This window comes from Salmo trutta, chromosome 35 (assembly GCF_901001165.1).
Source record: "Salmo trutta chromosome 35, fSalTru1.1, whole genome shotgun sequence".
Taxonomy (NCBI): Eukaryota; Metazoa; Chordata; class Actinopteri; order Salmoniformes; family Salmonidae; genus Salmo; species Salmo trutta.
Window position 1 is genome coordinate 20,088,521 of NC_042991.1, and position 4,892 is coordinate 20,093,412.

Below are 4,892 nucleotides of genomic sequence, written 5' to 3' on the forward strand. Positions count from 1 at the left end.
TTTCCTTCTGCTTTGCAAATGTATTTGTAGCTCGGCATTGCAAAGAGATGTCAGATCGTGAATTACGCCCACACTCAATCTTCAGGGCTGCCAGTATCAGACTGATCTGTTGTCTCTCTGTATGGGTAAACGGCTGGAAACTAGCCTGGATAGTCACACACCTACTGAAAGCTATTTTCAATCACACTCAAAACACAATGTTAGCACTTTACAATGTTACCGCACAGCGTCGCAACAATGCTGATGCCAATGCTTTGATTTAATTGGGAGTCAGTTGTCTAGATGCCTTTGTCTTTGTGGCTGTTATGTTTTCCATGACATTGTCTGGTGATAACAAAAGCCTACTTAATAAAGTGGCGCTGAGGGATGGGAAGATTGAGGCTACACACTCGTGAAACAGTGCATTAGCATGAAAAGCAGCGCTCGCTCAAGCACAACGTCCTTTCAAATAGGGCTGGCCTGGCTGGCTGACACTGTGTGGAATGCACTAACCACAAGCAGGAGCCCGGTTTGTAGGGCTGCTCGCTGTAGAGTGCAGGGGGGACGTGGGCCCCATGCTGGACATAAAAGGCTGGGATGGTACATTCCTCGCCGGCTGGACAATGCCAGAGAGGAATGACACTTTTTCAAGGGCAGGCAGCTCAGTTAATCTAGCTAGCAACCCCCCTGTACCACCCAGTTAAGGCCTAGCTGGGCAGGGCTTTGTGAAGCTGGGACAAGTAGGCTGCTGTGTGGGCATCCTTCGCCAGCCAGTCTGTAAACCTCTGTCATTATGAGACTATAGCGCTGTATACAGTGCCTTCCGAAAGTATTCACACCCCTTGACTTTTTCCACGTTACAGCCTTATTCTAAAATTGATTAAATAAATACAAATCCTCAGCAATCTACACACAATACCCAATAATGACAAAGTGAAACAGGTTTTTAGACATTTTTGCAAATGTATAATATTTTAAATACACATTCCTTATTTACGTAAGTATTCAGACCTTTTGCTATGCGACTCAAAATTGAGCTTAGGCGCATACCTGTTTCCATTGAATATACTTGAGATGTTTCTACAATTTGATTGGAGTCCACCCATGGTATTTTCAATTGATTGGACATGATTTGGAAAGGCACACACCTGTCTATATAAGATCCCACAGTTGACAGTGCATGTCAGAACAAAAACCAAGCCATGAGGTTAAAGGAATTGTCCGAAGAGCTCTGAGAAAGGATTGTGTTGAGGTACAGATCTGGGGAAGGGTACCAAAAAATGTCTGCACCATTGAAATCCCCAAGAACACAGTGGCCTCCATCATTCTTAAATGGAAGAACTTTGGAACCACCAAGACTCTTCCTAGAGCTGGCCGCCCGGCCAAACTGAGCAATCGGGGGAGAAGGGCCTTGGTCGGGAAGGTGACCAAGAACTTGATGGTCACTCCAGAGCTCCATAGTTCCTCTGTGGAGATGGGAGAACCTTCCAGAAGGACAACCATCTCTGCAGCACTCCACCAATCAGGCCTTTATGGTAGAGTGGCCAGACGGAAGGCACATGACAGCCCACTTGGAGTTTGCCATAAGGCACCTAAAGACTCTCACACCATGAGAAAAAATATTCTCTGGTTTGATAAAACCAAGATTGAACTCTTGGTCTGAATGCCAAGCGTCACATCTGGAGAAAACCTGGCACCATCCCTACAGTGAAGCATGGTGGTTGCAGAATCATGCTGTGGGGATGATTTTCAGCAGCAGGGACTGGAAGACTAGTTGGGATCGCGGCAAAGATGAGCGGAGCAAAGTTCCGGGAGATCCTTTTATTTATTTGTATTAAAATTGTACTCTTTTTTTCTCCCCAATTTCGACATTTCCAATTGGTAGTTACAGTTTTGTCCCATCGCTGCAACTCGGGAAAGGCAGAGGTCGAGAGCTGTGCGTCCTCCGAAATACAACCCCGCCAAGCCGCACTGCTTCTTGACACCATGCACGCTTAACCCGGAAGCCAGCCGCACCAATGTGTCGGAGGAAACAGGACTCCAAAGGAGTCGCTAGAGGGTCTGAATACTTATGTAAATATTGTGTTTAGATTGATGAGGGGGAAAAAACTATTTAATCAATTTTAGAATAAGTCTGTAACCCCCCTGAAAATAAGGGAGGGGTCATATAAATCACAGTGCTAAAATGTGATATTAGCTTTTCTTCTGGTCAAGTCAGTGGGCACTGGGTCGATAGTTATGGCTGCTCTTTGATAGGCTCTGGGGCTTAATGAGGTGAGGCTTCCTCCATGCCAAGCCATCGCCACGGAAACTGCATTTCGTGCCAGAGAAGCTCCTCAGGGAGGAGAGGCGGGCGGGCACTGTCTGCCCACAGCCCACCATCTCCATTTAATCAGCAGGGAGAAAGGAGCTCTTGAGAGAAGACACTTCCCCCAAGTCGTCCTGTGGGTCAGTAAGTAAGAGAGAGAGAGAACTGCTTGACGCATTGCCTGCCTGTAAAACCACACTAATATCAAGCCCAGCTGTGAGGGAGGAGGGTTACGAGGAGCCAAGTGCCTGCAATTTTTCGAGGTTAGGGGAGCACTGTTCCCATTCAGAGCCCATTTGTTTGCTAACTTAAGGGAGGATACATAGTTTTACTGCTGTGGTGTATTCAATCATTGAGTGAGTGGGAAAGGTTTTCGAATGAAGCCTACAGTATGTTGAGTCATTATGGGAGAAACGGTGAGAGAAGAAAGTCTCACAAACTGCTTTATTTGGCTAATAAAACGTGTTGTACACCAAGGAGGTGGGGGTTACTAATTGTCTCTTTAGTGGGGTAGTGAGCAACATTAAGCAATGCTGAGGGCCTATAATAGAAAATGAACTGAATAGAAATGCAAAGGTGCACTGCACACATACAGTATCAAAACATCGGTTTGTCCTTATTATAACCCTCCACCATTTCATAAAGAATTCATCACTCCCACTCTGTACTAGTGTTTCACCTTTTTAAGCCATCTTCCTTCCAAATGTCACTGTGTATGGTTGAGACCTGCACTACCCACCGTTCAACGCCTTGTCTGCTACAGTCAGTCCTCTTAGAACAATGGAATGATCTTCAGATTAGTGTTTGGGGCTGTGACTGTGACTCTCCCCACATCTTAACACTGTGTCCTCCTCACAGCGTCCCTGGCTAATGGAACCAGGCAGCTTTGCTGCATCTGTTCTCTTAGGTTCATCAGTTGAAAAGAAGTCACTGGAGAATTTTTAAAAGACAAAGTCTCACCAATTTTAGAACATCCAATCCCTCAAAGTCCTTTCAGCTGTCTGACTAAGACCTTTTTGTCTTTCTTGATAACGTAGCACACATTTAAGTAGACTATTTTTCATACTGTCATAATAGGTAATTGCCCTCTTTTCCTTGTCCAGTTCTTATTGTTTCCCATCCTATTTTATAATATCAAATTCATGGTGCTAAACGGCTCACATTTAGCTACTTATCATTGCGAGCACTAATCGCATCCATTTGCAATTTGAGGAGAGTAAGAAGTGAAGGTCAGATAAGGCTTTACTACACAAATTGACCCGAGATACCCATTCCTCACATCTCTGGTCTTAGTGCCAACTGTACTGTACCTCCTCTCTAATACCAGGCATTCTGGGTAGTAACGTCTCTTCCAGATTACTGCCCTCCCTTACTCCGCAAATGGAACTGGACTCCACAAACCATATGTGATATTTAGCCCCTCTCTCCTCCTCCTTCTGTAAAGAATGTTAAATGTGTGGGTGGCACTGGCAGACACAGGTAAAAACGGCTTACTGCTAATGAGTCTCTTTGGGTTTCTGTTCTATGGCTTACAGATGGTAAGGGTAGCTGAGCAAGACAAAACAAAGACGTTCCACTTTGTTTCTCGTTTTGTTTCCCATTCTACAGCTGTAGGCAACCCAACCCATCCGTCTGCTCCAAATGGAAATTCCAGCTAACACAGCCTCCTATATTATCTGTCTTCATAATCCTGTATGACAGCCCACATGAAAACATATTACAGTTTACTATAGATTACTACAGTATTTACTATAGAATTCAATAGTAAACTGTAGTATACTGTAGAATACTATACTATACACTGTAGTATCCCTCGATCATGTGTAGTACTTATTATATAATTTTGTCATATACTGTAGAATACTATAGTAAATACTACAGTCAGCAAAATCCCTACACTTTTTTTAACAATAGTAAATACTACAGTATTTAATTTGTATATACCCTTCCCGTTCCCCTCCCCCATATCTCAACTGGTGTCACCCATAACTGAGAAAATGAGATGCCAAGTATAGACCATATATTGTGTTCCCTACAGGTAATAGAAAAGAGCAGAAGTTCTGAGCTATCTGTTCAGACCCCAGTCCTACCTACAGGTTATGTCAAATTTGCTCTTTTAGTATTTCTCCAGTAGGTTTCCTGAAGGAGGAAGCCTCCGCTTCTATGTCAAAGATAATAAAGCAAAAACACTATAGTAAATACGACGGTAATGTTTGCAAAAACTATACTACAGTATTGTACAGGCGGCAAAAACACTACAGTAAATACTACAATATACTACAATCCGCAAAAACACTACATTAATTACTATAGTATACTACAGTATTTTTTTAATGTGGGAGTAATCATGAGTGATGTAATTGTGTGTGTTGTGTGTGTGTGTGCCTGTGTGTACTTCATTCTCCCTATGACCTCTCCTTGTGAGTTATGGTTTCACATGGTTGTTTCATCTTATTTTATCCAATCTATTGAATTCCATTCTTCCTCTCCCATGACAGACTGATGTTTAGTACACTGACCAGGAACAGAGACATTGTTCTCAGCCTTAATCAGCTAGCTAGCTACTTCAAAACAAACAGTAGTACAGTAGTCATTACTGTAGTTT

At 43.3% G+C, this 4,892-nt stretch overlaps 1 non-coding gene across 1 annotated transcript; it reads left to right on the forward strand.

Moving 5' to 3' along the window:
• The first annotated feature begins 4,390 nt into the window (after positions 1–4,390).
• LOC115175251 (U7 small nuclear RNA) lies at positions 4,391–4,444 on the forward strand. The gene has a single exon (XR_003871969.1). It is a non-coding gene; the product is annotated as a U7 small nuclear RNA (small nuclear RNA).
• The last annotated feature ends 448 nt before the right edge of the window (positions 4,445–4,892 follow it).